Source organism: Jaculus jaculus, chromosome 10, assembly GCF_020740685.1.
Source record: "Jaculus jaculus isolate mJacJac1 chromosome 10, mJacJac1.mat.Y.cur, whole genome shotgun sequence".
NCBI classification, from domain to species: domain Eukaryota; kingdom Metazoa; phylum Chordata; class Mammalia; order Rodentia; family Dipodidae; genus Jaculus; species Jaculus jaculus.
Window position 1 is genome coordinate 53,931,324 of NC_059111.1, and position 27,677 is coordinate 53,959,000.

Below are 27,677 nucleotides of genomic sequence, written 5' to 3' on the forward strand. Positions count from 1 at the left end.
TAGCTATAGTTGCTTGACCCAAAGTCTGGGTCCTCAGTTCTATTCTGTCGGTCTATGCTCCTGTTTCTATGCCAGTACCATGTTGTTTTTATTACTATGGCTTTGTAATATAGCTTTAGATCAGGTATGGTGATGCCACCAGTGGTATTTCTTTTGATGAGGATATGTTTGGATATGAGAGGCCTTCTGCCTTTCCATATGAAATTTGAGATCATTTTTTCTATCTCTGTGAAGAAAACAGTAGGGCTTTTAATTGGAATTTCATTAAATTTATATATTGCTTTTGGTAGGATTGTTATCTTCACAATGTTTTTTTTGTTGTTGTTGTTTTTGTTTTTCGAGGTAGGGTCTCATTCTGGTCCAGGATGACCTGGAATTAACTCTGTAGTCTCAGGGTAGCCTTAAACTCACTGTGATCCTCCTACCTCTGCCTTCTGAGTGCTAGGATTAAAGGCGTGCGCCACCACGCCCGGCTATCTTCACAATGTTAATTCTGCATATCCAGGAGCATGGGAGGTCTGTCCATTGTCTCAAGTCCTCCTCAATTTCTTCTTTGAGTGTTTTTATGTTTTTGTTGTATATATCTTTCACTTTCTTTGTTAATGTTATTCCAAGGTATTTTATTTTGTTTTTATTTTTTGCTATTGAAAATTGGACTATGTCCCTTATTTCTTTCTCTGTATCTTTGTCATTTGCATATAGAAATGCTACTGATTTTTGTGCATTTATTTCATATCCTGCTACTTTGCTGTAGGAGTAAATCACCTTCAAGGGTTTTGGGATGGAGTCTCTCAGGTCTCTTACATATACAATCATGCCATCAGCAAACAGAGCTAACTTAATTTCTTCCTTTCCAAATTATATCCCTTTTATTTCCTTCTCCTGTCTTATTGCTTGAGCCAGGACTTCCAGTACTATATTGAAAAGCACATGTGAGAGAGGACACCCGTTTTGTTCCTGATCTCAATGGGAATTCTTCCAGTCTCTCTCCATTAAGTATTATTTGGGCCTTTGGAGCTTTGTATATTGCCTTTATTATGGTAAGATATGAACCAACGATGCCAGTTCTTTCCAATGTTTTGATATTGAAGTTATGTTGTATCTTGTCAAAGGTCTTTTCTGCATCTATTGAAATGGTTATGTTGTTTTTATGTTTAATCTTGTTTATGTGGTGTATTACGTTGACAGATTTCCGTATGTTGAACCACCCTTGTGTTCCTGGGAAGAATCCCACTTGGTCAAGGTGGATAATGCTTTTGATGTGTTGTTGGATTCAATTTGCGAAGATTTTGTTCAGGATCTTTGCATCTATGTTCATCAGGGAAATAGGCTGGAAGTTTTCTTTTCTTGTGGCATCTCTGCCTGGTTTTGTAATTAGGGTGATACTAGCTTCATAAAAGCTGTTGGGTAGCTTTCCCTGTTCTTCAATTGTGTGGCACAGTTTTAGGAGGATTGGTTTGAGTTCTTCCATGAAGGTGTGATAGAATTCAGCTGAGAAGCCATCTGGTCCTGGACCCTTCTTTTTGGGGAGCTTTTTTTATTACTTTTTCAATCTCCATGAGTGTGATAAGTTCATTGAGGTGATTAATCTGCTCTGAGTGTAGCTTTGATAGATGGTATGTGTCCAGGAATTTATCCATCTCCTGCACATTATCCAGTTTTGTGGAGTAGAGGGTATTGAAATAAGTCCTGATGATTCTCCCAATTTCACTTATGTCTATTGTGATCTCACCTTTTTCCTTTTGAATTTTATTAATTTGGAGCTTCTCCTTTTTTTTGCTTGATCAAATTCACCAGAGGTTTGTCAATATTGTTTATTTTTTCAAAGAACCAGCTCTTTGTTTTGTCAATTTTCTTAATTGTTTCCAATTCATTAATTTATCCTCTAATTTTAATTATTTCTTTCTTTCTGGAGTGTGTTGTTCATTTTTCAGGTGCCGTTGGGATTCTTGGTGGGTATTTTGTTGTTCATTTCTAGTAATATAGCATTGTGATATGATGTCATGCAGGGACTTATGTCAACTTTCCTAAATATGTGGAGGCAGTCTTTGTGACCCAGTATATGGTCTATTTTAGAGAATTTTCCATGGGCTGCTGAGAAGAAAGTGTAGTTTGTGGATTTGGGATGGAAAGTTCTGTCGATGTCTGTTAGGTCCAAGTGCTCTATGGTTTTGTTGAGCTACTTACTTCCCTGTTGAGTTTCTGTTTGGATGATCTGTTTATTACTGATAATGGTGTATTGAAGTCCCCAGCTATGATGGTGTTCGTAGTTATTTCTGTTTTATTGTCAAGGAGGTTTGTTTTATGAATTGTGGTGCCCCTGTGTTTGCTGCATACAAATTTCTGATTGTAATATCCTCTTGATTGATTGTTCCCTTGATGAGTAGGAAGTAGCCTTCTTTGTCCTTTTTGATTTATTTGGTTTTAAGTCTATTTTATCCAATATTAATATAGCTACACCTGCTTGTTTCTTATTCCCATTTTCTTGGAACATTTTCTTCCACCCCTTTACTCTGAGGAGGTGTCTGTCTTTGGTGGTGAGGTGGGTTTCTTGAAGGCGACAGATTGAGGGGTCTAATTTTTTGATCCATCCTGTCAGCTTGTGTCTCTTGATGGGCAAATTAAGGCCATTAATATTTAGGGTAATGACTGTGAGATTTGATTTGATCCCTGCCATGTTGTGGTGGTAGATGTGTGTTGGTGTTTTCATGGACTTTGAAGTTTTTTGTGCCTACTTTGGGTTTGGTGGTTGTTATATGCTTCTTGTAGGTATTAGAGTTTGATTATTTGTTTCTTCTCTGTGTAGAATTCCATGAAATACTTTCTGTAGGTTTGGATTTGTGTTCATATAATTGTAAAGCTGAGTTTTGTCATGGAAAGTTTTTCTTTCACCATCTATTATGACAGATACTTTTGCCAGGTAGAGTAGTTTGGGTTTGAAGCCATAGGTTCTTAGACTTTGGAGAGTTTCAATCCAGGCCCTTCTAACTTTCAGGGTTTCCATTGAGAAGTCTGAAGTGATGTGATGGGGTTACCTTTGAAATTGGTGCGCTATTTTTCCCTAGTTGCTTTTAGGATTTTCTCTTTGGTGTCAATGTTTAAAGTCTGAATAATAATATGTCTTGGAGAGTTTCTCCTTTGGTCCAGTCTGTTTGGAGTTCTGTTGGATTCTTGTATCTTGATGGGCTTTTCTTTTAAGAGACTGGGGAAGTTTTCTTCAATTATTTTGTTAAATTAGTTCTCCCTGCCTTTGGTCTGAAATTCTTCTCCTTCTGGTATTCCAATGATTCTGATATTAGGATGTTTAAATGTATGCAACAATTCCCTCATGTTCTGTTCACAGGAACTTTCGAACTTACTGAAGTTTTTGAACTCTCAAACTGTTTCTTCCATCTTGTCTTCTTCAAGATCAGAGTTTCTATCCTCCACCTGGCTTGCTCTATTCTTGGGAGCCTCTAGAGAGTTTTGGACTTGTTCTATTAAGTTTGCATTTTCTACTACTTTTCTATGTGTCATTCCCATCACTCTGTAAAGCTCCCTTCTCACATCATTTTTTGATTTTCTTGATGATTCTTGGAATTCATTCTTGCATTTCTTTATGTCTTCATTTAGTATGGCCAGCTGATTTTTAAGGTCTTCTTTTTTTTTTTGCTCACTCTCCCTCAAACTGTTAACTCTCTTTGAACTCCTTCCAATCTCTTATCAAATTATTCTAGCTTAGTGATGGTAGCATCTACATGATTATTGGTCCTTTGTTGCTTTCCTGCAAGTTCTACCAGTAGGTTGGTTAGGGTTGCACTGTTCATAGCTTCAATTTGATGTTCTCATCCTAATAACTCTTCTATGTTTTGGTTCAATGCATTCATTGCAGGACTGGGTGGTCTCACTGGGTTTTCTTTCATTTGATTGTCATATAATTCTTTTGTGCTGTGGTCTGCCCATGACAGTGTATGGGCAGGTAGGTGGGTGCTTCAGCCTGGGCTCTAGTGCAATGGGAATCTGAGGCAGCCTGGGGCAGTTGCCAAGCAGCCTGGGTTGGCTCCCACTTGCCAAAGCCACCTATCTACTGCCTGACAGGGGCGCCAATGTTGCCTGATTTCTCAAGTGGTAATGCGCCAAAGCTTCCTGCGTTAGAGTTTTGAGGTGGACTGAGGTACCAAGCCATGAAGCAGCCCGAACTCTGGCTGGGAACACTGGAACCAGGAAACAGTCTGCCTTCCCCCGCCACAGGAGAATGTAGGATGGCAGGCATGGCATACAGGTAGAGGAGGGTACCTGATCTGGCACAAGCAAGAGACACAGTATGGGCTTGTGTGGAAGTTGCTGTGGGATTGGTCTTGCTGGACAATAATGTGGGCAAGTGTGCAGAGCAGTTTAAGCTTCTACACACATGGATTGGCGCATGATTGGATCACAGATGCAGGTGTGGCATTGGCATGGGGTGGGTCCCCATCAGCGGGGCACAGGGCTGCAGCAGCAGGGTGTGGGGTCATGGTGGCGGGCCATGATGGCTATTTGGTGTTAGGGGTGGTCTACCTGCCCTCGAGGGGATCCACAATTCCCTGCCCCCCCCTGCCCTCCCACTGAGAAGAAGACCCAGACAACCCTTAATGTCTTGCCTTTCTTTCCCCAGGATTTGCAGCACAAGTAGGTGGTCGCCATCTTGGCCCACATGTTTTGTTTTTGATTTGTAACAATACAGCATTGTGATCTCGTATCGAGCAGGAAATTATGTCAATCCTCATAAATATATGGAGGCAGACTTTATGACACAGTATATGATCTATTTTAGAGAAGGTTCCAAAGGCTGTTGAGAAGAATGTGTAATCTGGATTTTCGGTGGAATGTTCTGTAGATGTCTGTTAGGTCTAATTGATAAATGAGTTGCTGAACTCTCTTAGTTCCTTATTAATTTCCTGTTTGGATGATTTATCTATTGCTGATAGTGGAGTATTGAAGTCCCCCACTATGATGGCTTGATGGTTATTTCTATTTAACTGTCAAGTAAGTTTTGTTTTATGAACTGTGGTGTACCTATATTTGGTGCATAAAAAATAATGACAGTGATATTCTCTTGCTGGACCATTCCCTTGATAAGTAAGAAGTGGCCTTCTTGGTCTTTTTGATTATTTTTGGTTTGAACTTTATTTTACCCAATATAAGTATAGCTACACCTGTTTGTTTCTTATTTACTTTTGCTTAGAATATAATTTTCTACCCTTTCAATGTGAAGAAGTGTCTATATTTAGTGGTGAGTTGGGCTTCTTTTTCTTTGTTTTTTATTTATTTTTTTTATTTTTGAGGTAGGGTTTCACATTAGCCCAGGCTGACCTGGAACTCACTATGTAGTTTCAGGATGGCCTCAAACTCACAGCAATACTCCTACTTCTGCCTCCAAAGTGCTGGGATTAAAGGTGTGCACCACCACATCTGCCTTAGGTTTCTTGAAGATAGCAGATTGAAGGGTCAAATTTTCCGATCCACCCTCTTAGCTGATGTCTCTTGATGGGTAAATTAAGGCCATTAATATTTAGGGTAATAACTGTGAGGCCTGATTTAATACCTGACATATTGTGGTGGTTTGTGTGGTTTGGTGTTTTGTTGGCCTTTGTAGTTTTTGTGCCTTCTTGAAGTTGGGTTATTGTCATCTGCTTCTTGTAGGCACTTGAGTTTGGTTGTTTGAATCTTCTGTGTGAAGAAGTCCCTGAAGTACTCTATGTAGGTTTGGCTTTGTGTTCATATAGTATTAGAGCAAAGTTTCATCAAGAAAAGCTTTTCTTTCACCATTTATTATTATGGATACTTTTGCTGGGTAAAGTAGTTTGGTTTAGAACTCAGACATTCTTAGAGTTTACAGTGTTCCCTTCCTGTCCCTTCTGCCTTTTAGGGTTTCCACTGAGAAGTCTGAAGTAATTTTGATGGGGTTTTCTTTAAATGTAACATGCTGTCCCTCCCTAGCTGCATTTAGGACTTTCTCTCTATGATCAATGTTTAGAGTTTTAATGATAATATATCTTTGAGAATTCCTCTTTTGTTCCAATCTGTTTGGAGTTCTGCTTGCTTCTTGAAACTTGATGGCACCTTCTTCTGAGAGAGTGGGATAGTTTTCTTCAATAATTTTGTTGAATAATTTTTCATGCCGTTGTTCTGTATTTTTTTCCCTTCTAATATTCTCATTATCTGAATGTTGGGATGCTTCCAGGTATCCCACAGTTCTGTCATGTTCTGCTCACAGAAATTTTTGAACTTGTTGAAAATTTTGGACTCACAAAGTGTTTCTTCTGTTTTGTCTTCCAGTTCTAAGCTTTTGTCCTCCACATGGCTGACTATTTTTAAGAGTTTCTATAGAGTTTTGGGATTGTTCAGTTTGGTTCTTATTTTCTACTGTTTTTGTAATGTATAGTCGCCCAATCACTGTAGAGTTCCCTTTTCACATAATTTTCTGGTTTTCTTAATGCTTCTTGAGTTCATCCTTGTAATTTTTTTATGGCTTCATTGAGCTTAGCTAGCTGGTTATTGAAGTCCTCCATTTTTTGCCTTCCTTAAGATCATTTAAATGTCTTAGAAACCCTTCCTGGTTCTTATCTAGTTTAGTGAGCATACAACTCATACAATTATTGGTTCTTTGTTGAACTTCTGAAAGTTTTCCTATTTGTGTGGCCAGTGTTGCCTAGTTTGATTCTTAATTTTGGGGTTCTGATCCTATTGTCTTTTCTATCTTTTGAATAGAGAGATACATTTTGGGACTGGGCAATCTAGCTGGATTTACTTGCATCTGATTTTTCATGTTTTTCCTTTATTTGCTGTGTTCTGCCCATCACAATGTTTTAGAAAACCTAGGGTATGGGATACTAGCCAGGAGGGGATGGAAGTTGTCAGTGTGTTGGCAATCACCCATGGAGTTCAGAAATGCCAGGGCAGAGACTCTACCCTGGGTCCCTATCAGGGTGGTGGGGGCATCAAGTGGGATGGCAATTTCATGTTGGGATTATATGGACTGGGTGAGAATGGTGACTGAGCTGCCTGATCACATGCAGGGGTCAGCAAGGCTGTCTGGGAATGGTGATTGTGAGTACACGAGGGTTTGAAAGGCTGGCGGGAACTCCGATCACAAAAGGGGCCAATAATTTTTGAATCCTGTCTTCATTAGACTAGACCTAGTAGATAAGAACCTTGATAGGCAGAATTATTATTGGCATAAAAACAGGAGTACAGACCAATGGAACAAAATTGAGGACCCAGACAAGTAACCAGTCAAGTAACCACAGCTACTTGATATTTGACAAAGGCACTAACAATATAGGCTGGAAAAAAGACATAACCTTCAACAAATGATGCTCAAAAAACCATATACAGGAAATTGAAACTTGATCCACACATCTCGCCATGCACAAAAGTCAAGTCCAAATGGATCAATGTCCTCAATATAATAACAGAAACTCATATAGTATTGGAAGAAAATATCGGAGGAACTTTCCATGATATAGGAATGGGAAATGACTTCCTAAAAAAAAAACAAACAAAAAAACCAGTAGCACAGAACCGTAAACAATCACTTAACCATTGGGATCTCAAGAAGCTGAAAAGTTTCTGCACAGACAAACATATAATAAACTGATCCAATAGATTACCCACTGACTGATAGAAAATATTTTCTGGCCATCCAACAGACAGAAGCCTAATTTCTAGAATCTACAGAGAATTAAAAAACCTAAACAGTAACAGGTCAACCAACCCACTTACAATATGGGCCAAAGTACTGGACAAGCAGTTCTCAGAGGAAGAAATACTAATGGCAAACACACACTTAAGAAAATGTTCATCATCCCTAATTAACAGTGAAATGCAAATTAAAACAACTATGAGGTTCCACCTGACCCCAGTAAGGATACCAAAAATTAAAAATTCAAATGAAAATAAATGCTGATGTGGATTTGGAGAAACTGCAACCTCATCCATTGTTGGTTGGAAAGTAAGATGGTACAACCAATTTTGAAAGTAATATGGAGACTTCTGGAAAGGTTGACTATAGAGTTACCAACAGGCACACTTATCTCCTTACTTGGCATTTATCCTAAAAGCTTGATGTGTCAGTTCAGAGATGTTTGCTTAACCACATTTATAGCTGATCAATTCATAATAGCTAAGAGCTGGACTCAACCAAGATGTCCATCATTTGACAAATGAATAATCAAGGTGTGGTATATCTAGATGATGGAATTCTACACAGCAGTAAGGAAAAATGACACAAGGAAATTAGAAGAAAAATAGTCAAAACTGGAATTGATCCTTCTCAGTGAATTCACCCAATCACAGAAAGATAATTGTTGCATAGTCTCATTCATCTGTGGCTCCTAACCTGAATCTAACAGAGATGCTGACATACCTAATAAGCATCTTGAGGACTGGGCAATAGGGTTTTTGGGGAGGGAAGGGAGGGAGAGGGAGGGAGTGGGGACACAAAACTCTACCCAAATGGCAATGGTACCATAAAATTCTACATCCTAAAAGACTGACTAAATGGTTGAACCTTCTACAGTTCCTTAGAGGGATCACTTGAATCACAAGGCCCTGTAAAGGGTATGTTGAAGAGTGATCTTAATCTTCTCCTCTCTCTCTCTTTCTCCCTGTCCCCCCCCCCCCTCCCTCTTTTCTCTCTTCTCTATATCTCTTCCACATTACCTATCTTTTTCTTCCTTCTTTTCATTGGTGCTGACCTGCAACTCCAAGTACCAACCTATGGCTAACATCCACAATTAGCTGTTGATCAGCAAGACCTAAAAGTTTTCTGAAAAGAAGACAGATTTCTGACAGAGTACCTGATGACTCAACAAAGGTTAGTGGTAAGACCCTACTGCTAAAGACACCATATGCTGATGGTACATAACATACATGACTGGAACCTGGAAGAAAGTCAGTCCCCAGACAGCTTGTCTAGTACCAGAAGGTGGTATATGAGCGACTGGAGGAAAATGATCAACCTCTGCCCAAGAAACTCATGGTCTGGGCTACTCAGCAGCAAGCAACCTGTCGTGATGCTCACACATGTGCAATTGTGGCACATAGGCATAGTAGAAAACCAAAACTGCTCCTGATTTGTCTAACTGATCTGCTCAGTGGAACAGAATTCATAGCTGGAGCTAGGAAACAAGTCAGAATTATATCCAAAAATGAGCCTGCTCTCCATTATCAAGCTTCCACCAATCATGGGCTATCAGATGGCCTATACCTATTAAGTACTCGCTAATAAAAAAAGGTTTTCCCATTAATCTGTCACTAAATTTATTCTCTGTTGGATAATTTGCTTCTCTTTTACAGAAGGATGCAGACCTTAAGGAAAGAACCAGCCCAGCACTCCTCAAAATGTCCCCAGCTGAAACTAAGAGTAATTGCAGAAATAAGCAAGAGTATTGCTTTCTTGGTGTACCTGGTACCCACAAAGGTGATGAAGATAGACACAGAGAACACTCAACTCCTACCAAACTAGATATCCAGAGAATCAGAGGCTCCCAAGACCCCGTCACTGAAGCAGGCCTAAAATAAACTCAACAGAGCTCAGGGAAATTTGTGGAAGAGGGGTTGGGTTGGAAAGAATGTTAGAGCTGCACATTATTTCATTATGCACGGACATTGTCTCTTACCTATAACTGATAGCTAACCCCACAATGCATGACCCATATTCACCAATGAGGAGGGGTACCTGTGTAGGAGGGAGGAGGGGGCTAAAGATGGTACCAATATGAATGTATATACTATGTACATATCTAATAAGAAAAGATTATCACCTCATGGCAAATGGGGAGAGAGAAAGAGAGAAAGAGAGCAAGAAGAATTTCCCTCCAAGGCTACATTTTCAGTGACTTAACCTTTTACTAGACTCCACCTCCTACAAGTTACTCACTTCCACCAAAAATGACATAAGTGTAACCAAGCCTTAAATACATGTCCTTTAGGGGTAATTAAGATACAAACCATATTAATATTTTCCTGCTAAGCCACATTAATTACTTCTCTGTTGGTCTCTGCCTCAGCTGTCCCCACAGAGTGTGAATGTATCAGTCACACTGATATGATAGTGAATTTTTATAATATGTTGCACCATGGTTTTTACTTGATTAAATTATCACTAGGTTTCCCCATAAATTAATTAACATAGTCATACTATATCATACTCTTGCCCACATCTTCTACTCCCAGGAATCCAATTCTCCAGTTATTCTTTGATCAATTTGTGTCCTTCTAACTGCTTCTTTTCAACTATTATTAGTGGTATAGTCTATGACTGCTAATCCTGGTCTCTGACCAGGTAACTACATTGATTTTGCAATGCTATTCCTTCTGTGAAAGCATTTCTTTACCTTTCCATACCTATCGAAAACATTGTCATACTTTCTCAATACCCATAACTCTACAACATATTTAATTCTTTAATTATTAACATTTATTGTAATGTTGTGATGTGTATTTTCCTTTTATTTATTTATTATTATTAACAACATATTTTGTATGGATACATCATGTGTTGGCTCCCTCTTTTCCTTTACCCTTGCCCACATTCTGCTGGGGACCCTCCTCAGTAGAGTTGCAGGTATTCCCCATGGGATTGAGGATTATGCATTCTGGGAGCAGCAGTCAGTTTGTGTGTGTGTGTGTGTGTGTGTGTGTTTTGTTTTTCTGTTGTTTTTTTTTTTGTTTTTGGTAGGGAACACTCATACACTGTTGGTGGACTGTAAACTGGTAAAACCACTATGAAAATCAATATGGAGATTCTGGAAAAGTATGAATATTATCATACCAACATACCCTTTTATTCTCTTACTGGACATTTACCTGAAAAGCTCCACATCTCAGTTTAGAGATATTTGCTCAATCATGTTTATAGCTGCTCAATTAATAATAGCTAAAAACTGGGGGGTGGTGGGGTGGTGGGGTGGGTCCTTAGTCGTGCTGGAGGCTCAGGCCCATCTCCTGAAGACTCCAGACTGTGCCTGACAGTGCCCGACAGCCCATCATGGATGTAGACTTAAAATGCTCCCAGCATGGTTCAGGAAATTTTGTGAAGAGTGGATGGAAAGATAGTTATATCCACAAGTTGGGACATTTTGCACAGAGACATTGTCCTCCTTCCCCCACCCCCCACACACCATAATGCATGACCCACAATCCCCATGAGGTTGACTTGCATCCCCAATGAAGAAAGCCTCTTCAGAAAAGGGGCAGGGAGGAGGGAAAGGATGGTACCAACATGTGTTGTTTACATACTAAATATGTCCATATCTAGTAAAAAAGAGTAAGAGGATCAGAGTGGAGGGAAACTTGCAACTCTATTCAAATAAACATATGTGACCTTGGTCTCATTGTCAACCTCTCTAAATATTTAATTCTTAACACAAAGAGGGCTTAAATATTGCTGATTGTCATACAAGTCCCAGGAAAAAGCATGAGTCACTCACATCAAAAACATATCATCTATTCACTGCAGATAGGAATTTTTTGTTAGAAATGTATGTATTTAGACTGAAAATAAAATATGTATAATCTATGATGCTGCTGCATTTGGCATATAATTATTTGGATAAATATATTATTCTTAGGAAAGGCTGGACACATTTGATATAGTAGCTTCTTATTTTCCATTTATGATGCCTCATAAATGCTAAGGTATAAGCAATGTGCTTTACATCAGCATAAAGCCAATGGGTTGAGGAAATTGGGAAGAGTAGCTAGGGAAAGATTTTTCAATGAAGTTTTGTACTTTGTTGAGGATCTCATATGCTCAGTTGTGACACTACTGCAGAAGTGTGTCAGAAGTAGGGAATTGAAGTTGATGGTCTCCAGGTTAAGAAATGTGTTGTGTTTCCAAAGTCATGATTGTCTCTAGAAAGCTGGTATATAAGTGTGGTTTCAGTTTACCGTGAAGTTTTTTCTCTCAAAAAATACTAGTTTCATTGTTTGAGAGTTTAATATTTTTATTTGTCAAAAAATGACAGATCACTTTTTCATACCCTTCAACAAATGAACAATTTTTAGTAAGTAAATTCTCTAAGAATGTAATGAACTCTGTACACAGTATTGCCTTTACCCCTGAACATACTTGGGAATAGCTCCAAATAATTTCCTATCTTCTATTTTTCTTTGATATAAAACAGCATATAAAAAATAATGTTTCAAAGGTCTCTGCAAAAATGTCAAAACCTCCAGAATGGCTTTATGAGATAAAGTTCTAGAGTGGTATGTTTTAAAGCATGTTAAGCTCCAGCATTTTCTCTTAATCGCATAAAACCTTGCTTGAAGTTAATTCATGAAAAATGATAAAATGTCCCATTGGGAACATGAGTACTGGAAAAGTCAGGAAGACAATGTGGGATGTTTATTAGTACCATGTCAGGTAAAATATTAACAAAATGGATCTATCAAAAGTTTCTAAGACAATAAAGTTATAAAATAGCACTGAATACAAACCTTGTTTCTCTCTTTGCTTTATAAAAACACACAGGTGCTAACATTGAACAAAAGCAAATTATGAATGCATAGACAACAAAATAAGGTTTTCCTTGAATCTGGAACAATATATTACAGAATAACACCAACACACGCACACACCATCACTGGCAAAATGGAAGACTGGTACACTAAGTGCACAAGCAGAAAATAGAGGGAAAAAAAACAAATATTATTTTACAAAATATTAAAAATGGCTTCTTCTGCTGAATAAATATGAGCTTTTAGTAAGACATGCCCATTTTAAGGATTGCATTGTTCTTTTAATAATCAAAATAACTTGAGTGCTTTCTCTCACTACCATGTTTAATTTTAACACTTTTACCTAGTTTTGTCTTCTAGTTAAATGATCAGGATCTTCATTTTCAGCATCTAATACAGTTGTAATCTTCCCTCCTCCAGAGTTTATTTTGCAAAGCAAGGAAAATGTGTAAGTTATATTATTACTTGGTGGGGGGAGTTACTAATTTATTATGTTATTTACATTATTATCTCCATTCTGTAGAAACCCTTTTCCAATAAATTAAGTATTCTGAGATTTTCAACTCAAAACAATGTACTACTTCCAAAACAAATTTTGGATAATTTTCTCTAGGTATTTTAAGGAATTCCAGTTATTGAAGTTACTTTGTGTATTTTTAAATTTTACACCACAGGTCCCTGAGTAAATGCCAGAGCCCTGGGGAAATTTGAAATTAAGCATTTTATTATTTTATGTTCTTCTCTATTCCTTTCTTATGCTGTTTAACAGACATATGAGAAAACATATGCCCCTCCTGCCTCATGTCCACCAGCCTTAATTAGATTTCCTGCTTAGGAATTAGGCCATTTAGGGCAATAGAACAACCCATGCTTACTCCCTTTTATGTAGTCAGTATCAAATTAGACTTCACTCTGTCTAACCTAATCTAATAACCACACATTTGCATTTAGGATAATGTGTAGTGATTAAGATGCTTCTTATTGACATCCTAAAATGAATGTTTATTTTAATGCCATTTACTTTCATGTACAAGGAATAATTCCTCCTTAAATTGTCTGTGCAGGACTGACTCTGCTGTTGGATTTAACAGGAGATGTGCAAATGTTCAGAGGTGAGAAAAAACCCAAAGACCACAAACCAATCTCAGTATATGACAGAATATTTACTGAATACAACACATCTAATTCACTGAAATTCTATAAAGTAGAGGAGTCTAGTCTGTGTTGAAGTTAAGCCCAATCCCTTCATTTTCAGTCATTATTTTTTCTAGTTTGAAATAAGAAAGAAGGCTTTTCTTAGCCTCCTTCTACATTTTCTGTTACTGATCCCTGGTGAGAAATTACCAGACTTAGAATGTTTAGCCCATGCTATGGTTCCAATTGTGTGTAAAGTATTGGAAGAAGCTTACCTCATTCTAAATTTGTTCCTGATACTCATTTTACTCTTGACAGGAAGTGCACATTTTTGTTAATGACCTTAATATGTATTATCTAAATTGAAGACTTCTTTTCATGGTCTGAATCCTGCATTTGGGCTCTTTCTTGAATGCAGGGCTTACTCAAGTAGAGCAGCTGCTTTCTTCTGGCTGTGAACAACCTCAACAAAAACAAATTAGGGAAGGAAAGAGCTAATTTGGGGTTACAGCTTTGAAGGGGAGTTTCATCATGGTAGGAAGACAGGACAAATCACTGGAAGAAATGGTTCCACTGTCAGGCAGGAAGTAGAGAATCAACAGACAGGGGAGCCTACGTAAGAATCTTCAAAGCCCACCTCCAGTGACCTACTTCTTGCTGCAGGATTCCACTTCCTAATAAGGTTCCACAGCCCCCCTAAATGGGGCCATCAGCCAGGAACCATGTACAAAAACCCAGGGCCTAAGGCATGACAAGGCAACAGGTCTTTACATTCAACCCACACCACCAAAAATATTTTTCATATATTTGCCCATATAGAAGGATATACCAAAGTGGCTTCCAAAAACAAATCTAGTCAACTATCAAAATTTATCTTAGAAATGCATAGTACTCAATTCAGTTCTCAAATAAGCATTTCCAGATACACAAAACAGTAAAGCCAAATTCCAGAAGTGCAGTTGTGACATTTACATGTAGACAGACACACCTTAAATAAAATTTTTATGTGTGACAGATGTTTTGGTTTCAAGTACTTCTAATAATCATAAAATACTATGGTAGGTACTCGCAACTCATTTTACAGAGAAACAAGAAATACCTAAAATTAACAAAAGAAGTCCACAGTCAATGAGAGATGGAGAGTTATCCAGAAATGAAATTTAGATCTGATTCTAAACCATGTAATCTTTAACAATTTGTGAAGTTTCAATTGATGGTGTGAGTTATTTAAAATGGATATTTAAAACTCTTTAGTGAAAAGAAAAGAAAAGCAAGGAAAAATGAGGAAATCAGTGCCAGGGCATAGGACAGGAGCTCTGGGCCAGATGGCCTGAGTTCATTCCACAACACTACTCAGAAGTTGGTTGCCCTTAGGCAAGCACCTTCATTTCTCTGTGCCTCAACTTTTTCATGCACAGAATGGAATAATACTATTCAGCCCTTATGGATTAAATGGGTATTTATTCAGTATATTCAGATAATGGGTGGGTGGGGTGGTGGCACACACCTATGATGCTAGGAAAGAATAGGCAGGAGAAACAAGTGTTCAACATTATCTTGCGACATAGTGAGTTCGAAGCCAACCTACATAAGACTACCTCAAAAAAAGAAAACAAAACTTAAATGTTTAGAATAGCATCTGACAGGGGCTAATAACTCTATAAAGAGAATTACTTATAAAATAAAAAGCAAAGAAAATAAGGAGCAAGGGCACAGTCCCCCTGTGTGATGATAGCCAGTTTGCAGCCTTACTGAGAGGGCTTTCAGTTGAGAGGTGGAAGCACAGCACAGATTCTCCACATGCTTCTTGTTCTACTCTGACCTAGTTCATTACCTTCATTGGCTGCTTCCTCATCTGCATACCAAGAGGAAATGAAGATCTATACACAAAACTGTTTTCTTAAAGAAATCAGCTTGCATACATCACCTAAGAAATGATCAATAACTTTAGGTATCATTACTATTATCTATACAAAAGAGTTATATAGATTTTGAAATTTCTAGACCAGGCAGATTGTAACAGGACTGAGATGTGGTGAGTGGCCTCCTGTCAGGGCATGCTTGGCTATGAGGGTCTGTGAAACAGAGAAACCAGAAAGATGGCAAAGCCACATAGCAACATTTCACTCTTTGCTCATTTAAAAAAAATTTTTTTTAGACTAGGTCTTTGTATGTATACCATATTGGCCTTGAATTCCAGAACCTGCTGCCCAGAATCCTGAGACTTGTACCATGTCTGCATAATATTTTAAGTCATTGAGCTTTGTGTGTCTATGCTGCATGTGAGTGTAGGCACACAAAGCCACAGCAGTGTGGAGGTCAGATGAGAACTTTGGGTAAGTGCCCACCTTATTTCTAGGCAAGCTGTCTGTGAGTTTTCCAAAATTTCTCCTGTCTCCACCTCTATTTCCATGTAAGCATGGTGGGATTGTGGATGTTGACTGCTGTACCTGGATAAGCATGTTCTCATGCTTATGCCATCTTGCATCATCTCCCCAGCCCCATAGTTTTATATTTCTGAAGGGATGATTTATGGCTATATTTTCAGGCTGGACTTCAAATTCTTAGCTCAAGATTATTGTAACTCAGCCTCTGAAGCAGCTGTGGTTATAAGGATGGATCATAATATTTGGCTAGATCATTTTTGAAAAAAATAATGTGTATGTGTGTGTAGTTCTTTGGTGTGGAGGCATGGACTTGGGTGTATATGATTTGAAGGTCAGAAGACAATCTCCAAAGTCACTACTTAAGCATTCTTCCATTTTTTGAGACACAATCCTTCATTGGCCTATACCTCACCAAGTAGGCTAAGCAAACTGAACAGCAAGCTTCAAAGATCCACCTGACTCTGTTTTACCAATGCTGGGATTAAATGCAATCACTATCGCATTTCATATTTTATTGTGTGTTCTTGGGATCAAACTCAGATCCGTATGTTTGCACAACCAACACTTTATCAATTGAACTATCACCCCAGACTCAATTATAGAATAAATTTAAAAAAAAAAAGATTGTTGCAGTCAGGTTTGCATTGCTGGTAGAAATCACCCAACCAAGAGCAGTTTATGGGACAAAATAGGTTTATTTTGGCTTACAGGCTCGAGGGGGATGCTCCATGATGGCAGGGAAAATGATGGCATGAGCAGAGGGTGGACATCACCCCCTGGCCCACATAAGCTGGACAAGAGGAACAGAAGAGTATACCACGCACTGGCAAGGGGAGACTGGCTATATCACCCTCAACCCCCTCCCAACCATACACTGCCTCCAGGGCACGTTAATTTCCATTTGTCTTCAGTTGGGGAGACTAGCACTCAGAATGCCTAAATTTATGGGTAACACCTGAATCAAACCACTACATTCTGACCCTGGCTCCAATAAGCTGATATACATGACTTAAAATGCAATGCATTCATCCAACTTTAAAAGTTCCAGAGTTTTATCAATGCTAATGATGTTCAAAAATCCCCGTAATCTTTGGCCTTTTAACTGAATCATAATACCAAAAAAAATCCCCCCAAACCCATAATTGCACAGAATAAACACTCATACTGCAAAAGATGGCACTGGGCAGAGCAAATAAATATTTAACCAATATAAGATTCAAACAGGGCAAACATCAAACTCTAGTTCCAAGTCCAACAACTCTAGTCAGTGAAAAGTTTCCAAGTCCAATAATTCTAACCGGCAACAAGTCTCTGGAGTTCCAATTCTGCCCCTCCAGCTAGGCTCACAGTCCTGGAAAACTTCATCTAGGGCCAACAGCTTTCCTTAGTAGCCATCTCATGGTCCCAGCATCTCCACTGGGTCTCCACTGCAATCCACAGTTCATCCTCATGGCTCCATCAGATCTCCATGCAGGCAATCCTGCTTCACACTGTCCATGGCCATTTCCAAAACACAAGACTGTGTTGCAAACTCAATGGCCCTCTCTTTTATGCATTTCTTTTTTTAAAAACTTTTGTGTTCATTCTTATTTATTTATTTGAGAGTGACAGAAAGAGAGAGAAAGAGGCAGAGAGATAGAGAAAGAGAATGGCGTGCCAGGGCTTCCAGCCACTGCAAACTAACTCTAGATACATGTGCCCCCTTGCGCATCTGGATAACGTGGGTCCCGGGAAATTGAGCCTCGATCCAGGGTCCTTAGGTTTCACAGGCAAGCACTTAACCACTAAGAGATCTCTCTAGCCCTCCTGCATTTCTTATACTCCACAATACCAGGTAGAGTGCCAATTTGTTAATCCAGGGGGTAATAAGGCAGGCTTTGAAGAACAGGGCACTCCTTGAGCACTAAGGCCCCTTCAAAAGAGTCTACATTCTTCCTGTTGCCCCAGAGCAGGTCAGTTGGCCCAATGTCAAAGGTTGTAATCTGTAAATTGCAGCTGAATAGGCAGAAGTTCACCCAAAGAGTTTTTTTTTTTTTTTTTTTCTGTGCCATATTCCTCTGCTCACAACAGTTCATTTCTATGCAAAGCAACCCTGCACAACTTCTCAGGATATGGACATAACAGCAAGCTTTTCACACAAAATGCTAGCCCGGTCCAAGCAAAGCTCTTACCCTCATCAACTAAACCTCACAGCCCATAGTTCTTACTGAATTCACGTCTTTTAACTCTGACCAGAATAGTCCATCAAGCTGTACTTACAGGACTGCAAGGCATATCTTAGGCCAAGATTTCAAATTCTTCCAGATTCTTCTTGAAAATCAGCTCCAAAAGGCCAAAGCCACACAATCAGGTGTCTAGCAGCAATTCTACTCATCTGTACCATTTTACTATTGCAGTAAGGTTCGCATTGCTGGTAAAAATCACTCAACCAAGAGCAGCTAGTGGGAAAAAAAGAGGTTTATTTTGGCTTACAGGCTCGAGGGGGAAGCTCCATGATGGCAGGGAAAATGATGGCATGAGCAGAGGGTGGACATCACCCCCTGGCCCACATAAGGTGGACAAGAGGAACAGAAGAGTATACCACGCACTGACAAGGGGAAACTGGCTATAATACCCTTAAGCCATCCCCCAACAATACACTGCCTCCAGGGATCATTAATTTTAAATTGTCATCAGCTGGGGAGTCTAGTACTCAGAATACCTAAATTTATAGGGGACACCTGAATCAAACCACGACAATGATATAAACTCAAACTCCATTCCAATAGCTGAACTAAAGCAATCATGGATATTTCACTTCAAAATTATCAGGAAAATAAGTGAAAGTATTCTTTTTCAGGGTGTTTTGAAAACAATACTTCCCTTTTCTAAAAATCTTTGTTGTCAAAGTTCTCATAAATAATTCAATATATCCATCTGTGCCATTAGCACCTAAACACCTAAGCAGTTTGGTTAAAAAAAAAATGTTTATTCTCTAAATTTTTCAGCAACTGCCTCACTGATAATTCAGTTTAGCAATGGACATACATCTTTGTAATGTTGTAGTTAGCCCAAAGATGAGAGATAAATGAGCAACAGAAGTCAGTTTCCACTTTAACTGCACCATCTGTGCAGCCCTATTTTATTTTTTAATTATAGAAATCAATTTGTGCTTCTGATTTTGTGTGGATACTAGGGAAATGAACTCAGGTCCTTTTGTTTTGCAAACAAGCATTAACCATTGAGCTTTCTTGCCAGCCCTCAATCAGAAATCACATCTTCAATCTTGAACATCAAATGGTGAATAGTGGTCAGTTTTGATTAAAAGTAAACGACAACATGAAGTGGTAGGTGTGGTTTGGATATACATTACAAAATAATCGTAAAGAAATGAGCGAGCACTGCCTTCACCACCACCAACAGGACAAAATAAATTGGTGTTTCCAATAATGGAATGTCTGTCCTATTCCTTTTGTCTAATTGAAAAGTTAAATTAAAATCTTAACTAATTTATCACACAAATAAGTTACTATTGCACCATAAGGACTGAGAAAAACAAATGAAAGAGAAGCAAACACAAAATTAGTAGATGGAATGAAATAATAAAAATTATTTCCTAAATTCATAAAATATAAAAGAATGCAAAGAATCCTTGAACCAAATTGTTGGTTCTTTGAAAAGATTAAACAGGAATCATATATACTTTGTAACCTTATTAAAATAAAAGAGATGGCTTAAATTAATATACTTTAAAGCATGAACCTGAAATGGCAACAACCAATTTTGGTGAGTCATATTGACATGTTCCGAGATATTAGCAGTATTCTGTTTCTTATTCTTGAGGCCAGTGAATGGATGCATTCATTTTGTGAAAATCAATTCAGCTGTGATTTGTTTAGGTTGCTGTATATTTGGTAGACAATTCTGCTTTGTCTTTACATGAATAGATGATTTCATTTCTTAACAAAAAGCCATGCATATTTGCAATAATAACCAATTGGCAGTACTAATTAGTCCATAGTTAAAATTGGGACAAGAAATTTAGGAAACCCTATGTTTATTTCTATGTTAGGTAGGAACACATATAATAATTCAAAAAAATTCTGCTTTGAGTTTAAAATATGAACAATGTTTGAAACTACCTCCTACACAGAGGCTGTTTTTTCCTTTAAGATAGTGTTTCTAAAAGGAATATGTCTTTGCAAAGCTGAATTAGCATATGTAATAGCATGTATATATGAAACAATGAGTTGTTGGAACAAAAGACAAAAAATAATTGTGCTCAATCTTAGTACATTAATGCCTGAAATAGAAAGAGTTAAATGGATCTATCAGTGTAAAAGGCACCTATGATTTCAAATGCTGATATTATAACACATAAGTCATCATTACCATACACCAGTTTTCAGAAGAAAATACGCATAACTTTGATGCTATAACTTATATGTCTTTCAAATCTGGCAATGCCTCAAAATTTACATTCTCATGCCCAGTACTGGAAAATACTAAAAATTCAACTCAGTTCTGCTTTACATTTGGTATAATCCCCTTACCCCTAGGAATCTTCGGTCATGTCTATTTTTATTCATAGTGTGCCTGTAATTTTGAGATAAATGACTTAGTTTCACACCCTTTTACTGACACAAATTTTGTTGTCAGATTCATACATCTTCACTAATAAGGTTATGCTAAAGCTGAAGCCACCTAAAGTAATATACTCCTATTGAAAACATTAGTAAAACATTGAAAACCAAACTTTAAGAAATGAAATGTAAGCCCATGGCAGATGGTCAAAATCCAAAATAGCAACATCAAATATAACATCAGTTATATGGAAATGACACAGATTTCCACAGCAGATGTGATTTATTCATGATATGTGGAAACACTGAATCAAAACAAACAACATCCTTCATCATAAGAAGTGATCTTTTCAACTGACCTAATTGTAATAATACTATATTCTGAGGAAAAATACCATGTGATTACATTTATTTCAAGTTGAAAACCAGGCATAACTAGAAGTGGCAAAAAGTTACTTTTAGCAAAATGTGAAGGCACTTTCTAAGATACTAGCAATTGTCTATTTCTGGTTCTTGGAGCTTTAAACACTGAGAATTTGCTATGCATTTTTACTATGATTTTATATGCCCCTTCTAGGACATAGCTCACACCCTTGCTTTTCTGAAACTGAAGTAACATAGCACCAAAGGTGTTCTGTATTTATATAACAGTCGTGACTATAAAGGGGCTAAAGAGATAGTCCAGTGGGTATAAGTGTGTACTGATCAATTGTGATGACATGAGTTCAGAGCCCCAGAATCCACATAAGGCCACATGCTGTAACATTTGTAACGGCAGCCCTCCTACGGTAAAGTGGGAGGTGGAGATGGGAGAATTCCCAGGAGATCACAGGTCCAGCTAACCTGGAATAGGGAGCAATGAACAGGAGACACTCCTGTCTGAAATATGGGGGAAAGTGAAGACTCATATTCAAGGTGTCCTCTGAGCTCCACATACACAAACACCCCTGCAGAACAACAACAATGGATTAACGTTTCCAAGAACTGAATGTCTTGTCACATTCCTTTTGCCTAAATGAAAAAATAAGTTAAAATCTTAACATTTATATCAGATAAATAAGTTAATGTTGCACCATAAGTTCTGAGAAAAACAGATGAAAGAGAAGCAAACAAAAAATTAGTAGGCTGAATGAAATAATATAAGTTATTTCAGAAATGCATGAAACAGAAATCAAAAGATTGTAAGGAATCATTAAACCAAATTGTTGGTGCTTTGAAAAGATTAACAAGACTTAAATATCCTTTGTCAACTAACTAAAATAAAGGAGATGACCCAAATTTATAAAATTAGACTTGAAATGGGGACCATTATAACAAACTTCAAAGAAATTCAATGTATTTTTAGGATATACAGTGAAAATCTATGATCTAATAAGTTAAAAAAAATCTAGAATGAATTTCTAGACGCATAGGACCTACCAAAATCAATTTAAGTGGCTATAACAACTTAAGTCGATCCACACAAGCAAGAAGATTGAAAATAATAAATTCTCCCAACAACAACAACAAAAAGCCTGGGCCCAAATGGACTCAAAGCTGCTTATGAGACATTAAAGAAGGAACAAGTACCAGTGCTCCTCAAATCATTCTACAAAATCCAAAGGGAAAGAATATCCGGTTTACAAAGCTAGTTTATCTTAAAAGCAAAACTCAAAAAAAGGACACAGCTACAACAAAATTATAAGCCAATTTTCCTGATGAACATGGGCACAGAATTTCTTAATAAAATGCTTGCAGTTGCACATCAACAAGATCATTTAACACCATCAAGTGAGCTTCACTCCAGGGATGAAAGAATGGTTCAGCATATGCCAACCTATAAGCACAATACATCATGTTAATTGTCTCAAGTACACAAATCCCATCATTATCCCTATAGATACAAAAAGGTCTTTGATACTGTACAGCATCTCTTCATATTTAGATCCCTGAAAAAAAGTAGAAGCGAAAGGAACATAACTCAACATGATTAAAGCTATATCTGTGGTGGTTTGATTCAGGTGTCTCCCATAAACTTAGGTGTTCTGAATGCTAGGTTCCCAGCTGAATGGGATTTGTCAATTAACACCTCCTGGAGGCAGTGTATGGTTGTGGGCAGGCTTATGGATATTATATCCAGTTTCCCCTTGCCAATGTTTGGCACACTCTTCTGTTCTTGTTGTCCACTGGATGCTGGCCAGTAGGTGATATCCACCCTCTGTTCATGCCATTATTTTCCCCTTCCATCACAGAGCTTCCCCTCGAGTCTGTAAGCCAAAATAAATCCCCTTTTCCCTCAAGCTACTCTTGGTCATGTGATTTCTGCCAGTAATGCAAACCTGACTACAACAATATCCAACCAACTTGTAGACAACATTATTCTAAGCATGGAAAAACTCAAATCATTTCCACTTGTATCAAAGATGAGATAAGAGTTTCCACTTTCGCCATTCTCGCTCAGTGTGCTAATGTTTTAGCTAGAGCAATAAAACAAAAAAAGGAAATAAAAGATTATAAAATGAAATTTTCAGATAAAACCGATAAGCATTTTCAGCAATGTATCAAGATACAAAATCAGCATACAAGAATCCATAGTTTATCTTCATACTGATGGCAAATAATATCAGAAAGAAATCAGGAAAACAATTTCATTTACAGTATCTTTGAAAAGTAAAAGAAAAGAAAAGAAAAGAAAAGAAAAGAAAAGAAAAGAAAAGAAAAGAAAAGAAAAGAAAAGAAGACTTAGGGATAATGCCAACCAAGGAAGGAAAAGACTCATATATTTAAATTTTTGCAATACCAGGGGGAAAATTGAAGAAAACAATAGAAAATGAAAAGAACCCCAAAATTCATGTATCAATAAAAATACTGTGAAAAAGGCAATGCTACTGAATGAAGTCATCAGAGTATATGGAATACACAGCAAAATTCCAGTGAAGTTCTTCACTAAACTAGGAAAAGTATAAAAATTTATATGGAAGCACAAAAGACTCTAGATGTCCAAAGCAATAATGAACAAAACTAGCAATGTAGGTTGTATCATGGTACTTGATTTCAAGTCATACTGGGGACCTATAATAACAAAAGTAGCATGAAGAGCCAGACATGGTGACACACACCTTTGATTCCAGCACTGCGGAGACACTGTAGGAGGATCACTGTGAACTCCATGCCACTGAGACTACATACTGTATTTCATGGCAGTCTGAGGAAAAAAAAAAAAAAAAAAAAAAAACAACCAAAATCTCAAAACATGCAAACAAAAAAATATATTCTCTTCTATAAATCATTCTTGTATTACGCGTTATCTACATGTATAATAATGAAAGATTCCTGCACTTTACCCTATAAAAAAATCAACTCAAAATGGATCAATGACCGTAAGGTGTGAAAATGTTAGAGGAAAAAATGATGAAAGGCTTCATGATATACACATAGGCAAGGGCTTTCTAAAGAGGGTTCCAGTAGCTCAGGAAATAAATCATAAACTGACCAATGGAAGTACATGAAATTAAAATGATTCTGTACCACAAAGAAAACAATCTAGTAAAAGTCAGTGACAGAACGGGAGAGTATCTCTCCTAGCTATGCATTTGACAGACAATAAGGAGAACATACAAAGAAATCAAACATATTGTCACCAAAAATGAAACTACCCAGTCAATAAATAAGTTATTGAAAGAACAGTTCAGAAAAGATGAACAAGAGGCCAATATGCATCTGAAGAATTAATAGACTTTCTTGTTATCAAGAAAATACAAATTGAAACTTCATTGAAATTTCATCACACCAAAATCAGAATGTCTATCTTTAAAATAAATGATGAAATAAATGCTTACAAAGAGAAGGAAAAAGAGACCCTTCATATACTACTGACAGAAGTCCCCATTGGTCCAGCCATGATTGAAATGATTATGCAAATTCATCTACAGCAGATGGATTGGAATGGTTACTTTGAATGTATGTAGAAGACCCCTGGTAGGCTGATAAATTAGACAAATAACACTTATTTAATATGTCAAGGCCCCCTGATGTGTTAGTTAAATGATTAGTTAATTTTTTTTATTTTATTGACTCAGCTTTTATTAAATCTGCCAACAGTACTTCTGGAAGCTTCTGTGAACCTTCCTAGTATAGTAAGTACCTATCAGATATATATGGATATTTACATATGTGTGTACAATAGAGGCATAATACCTATTTGTAATCAGATTAGTTAATTTTTATGTGTATGCCTCTTTGCCTCTAGTTGAGTAAGCATCAAGCTTTTTTTTTTTCCCCATTTGGAAGTCAGCACTTTTGGCATTTAGTTCCCAGTCTGTTCTTTTATTTATTTATTTATTTATTTATTTATTTATTTATTTATTTATTTATTTATTTATTTGAGAGCGACAGACACAGAGAGAAAGACAGATAGAGGGAGAGAGAGAGAATGGGTGCGCCAGGGCTTCCAACCTCTGCAAACGAACTCCAGACGCGTGCGCCCCCTTGTGCATCTGGCTAACGTGGGACCTGGGGAACCAAGCCTTGAACCGGGGTCCTTAGGCTTCACAGGCAAGCGCTTAACCGCTAAGCCATCTCTCCAGCCCCCCAGTCTGTTCTTTTGACAACCTCTCCATTCATCAATTCCATCAGAACAAACAGATTATCTGTATATTCCCTTTGCTGCTATAACTGGCTACGTACAATATGTGAGCAGCCTTACTCCTAATCCCTACCAACAGTGACTGGCATTACCGTTACAAAACATGCACAGTATTGAGCTCATCTTCATTTTAACATTGATAATGGAGATGGGCAGAAAAGAAAAAAAATCATTGTAATAGTTACTTTCTTGTTGCTAGACAAAATGCCCAACCACAAAACTAGTAGCAGATTGATTGGCTTATAGATTTGAGGGGAAGATTTATCATGCCAGGGAAAGTATAATAGGCAGCTGGTTATCACATCTTGTCACAGTAACCGGGAGGAAGAACAGTGAGCCAGCTAGCACTGGCAAGAGGGCTGGAGTATAAAGTTCCAAGGTCCAATCCCAGTAACACATCTCCTCAAGCAAGGATTCACTTCTCAAAGGCTTCAGCAGCTGTGGATAAAGTATGTGGATAAAGTATGAAGCTTGATATCAAACACATGAGGTTATGGAGGAAATTTGACATTCAAACCAGCCCCTGGACCCCATAGATTCATAATTATGTTGTTATACAAAATAAAGTCAAATTTTAAAAGTTCCCAAATATTCACTAGTGCCAACACTGTTCAAAAGTCGAATGTCAAAGTCTCTTAACTGCATGCCCTATAAAATCAAAACACATGTTACATAGTTATAACACATAATAGTATACAAAAAACATTTTCACTCCACAAGGGCAAAATGGGGGCACAGTAAGAAAATCTGGACTTGATAATGGACAATGGGCTTATGTTTGGATATGGTTCTGACTTGTTTCCCAGCTCCAGCTATGGGTCCCATACCACTGAGGGGATAAGTTAGCCAAATCAAGACCAGTTGGTTCCCCACAATGGCTGTGTGCCACTATTTCATTTGTGTGGGCATCACAACAGGTTATTTGCTGCTAAGATGGTTAGACCATGAGTTGCTTGGACAGATTTTGGTCATTTTCTCCCAGTCACCCATGTAGCACCTTCTGGCACTAGATACACTGAGTGTCTGGGGACCAACTCTTCCAACTTCCAGCCATGCCATTCCATTTTATGTGTCAACCACATAAGGTGTCTTCAGCAGTTGGATCTTACCATTCACCTTTGGTGTGTCATCAAGTACTCTGACAGAAATCTGTCTTTCTTTTAGGAAACCTTATAGGTCGCTGTGATCAAAAGCTCATTGTGGATGATAGCCACATGCTGTTATTGGGAGTTACAGGTCAGTGCCCACTAAGAAAAGGAGGGAAAAGATAACTAATATACAGGAGCTAGAGAGAAGAGAGAGAGAGGGAGAAGAGGAGGGAGACGGCGGGAAGCTGTAGAAGATTAAGGTTAGTCTTCATCATACCCTCGCCAGTGTCTTGTGGTTCAGGTGTTCCCTCTAAGGGCCTGGAGAAGGTTCAGCCATTTGGTCTGCCTTTTAGGAAGTACAATTTTATGGTACCATTACCATTTAGGTCTAGATTTGTGTCTCCCACCCCTCCGTAGGCCTCCCCTACATCCCCATCCATACTAGTGTCTAAGTCCATGAGATGGTTGCTGGGTATGTAAGGTATCTTGGGTAGATTCAGGTTAGGTGCTGTAGATGAGTGAGACTATGTGTGCTTTTTTTTTTCCTGTGATTGGGTAAGTTCACTGAGAATGATCTGTTCCAGGTTCACCCATTTTTCCTCAAATTTCTTTGTGTCATTTTTCCTTACTGCTGTATATAATTCCATTGTGTAGATATACCACATCTTAGTTATTCATTCTTCTAGTGATGGACATCTGGATTGATTCCAGCTCTTAGCTATTATGAATTGAGCCGCTACAAACATGGTTGAACAATTACTCTGGCCTGTGGTTTGAAGGTTTTAGGGTAGATGCTCAGTAAGGGAATAACTGGGTCTGTTTGCATCTCTATAGTCGGCTTTTTCAGGAGTCTCCATATTGCTTTCCAAAGTGGTTGTACTATCTTACATTCACACCAACAGTGGATGAGTATTCCTACTTCTCCACATTCTCGCCAGCATTTATTTTCATTTGATTTTTTGATGTTTGCTCTCCTTATTGGGGTAAGGTGGAATCTCATAGTTGTTTTAATTTGCATTTCCTTGATGATTAGGGATGATAAACATTTTCTTAAGTGTGTGTTTTCTATTTGTATTTCATCCTCTGTGAACTGCCTGTTCAGCTCTTTGCCCCATTTTTTGAGTGGGGTGTTTTACATTTTACTGTTTAGATTTTTGAGTACTTTGTAGATTCTAGAGATTAGGCCTCTATAAGTTGGATAAACTGCAAATATTTTCTCCCCTTCTGTAGGTAATCTATTGGCTTTGCTTATTGTATACTTGTCTGTAAAGAAACTGTTCAGCTTCATGTGATCCCATTGGTTTAGTGACTGTTTAAGATCATGAGCTACTGGGACTACCAACAATCATGGGCTACAAGAAGGCCTACACCTATTAAATTCTCTATAACAATGTAAGGG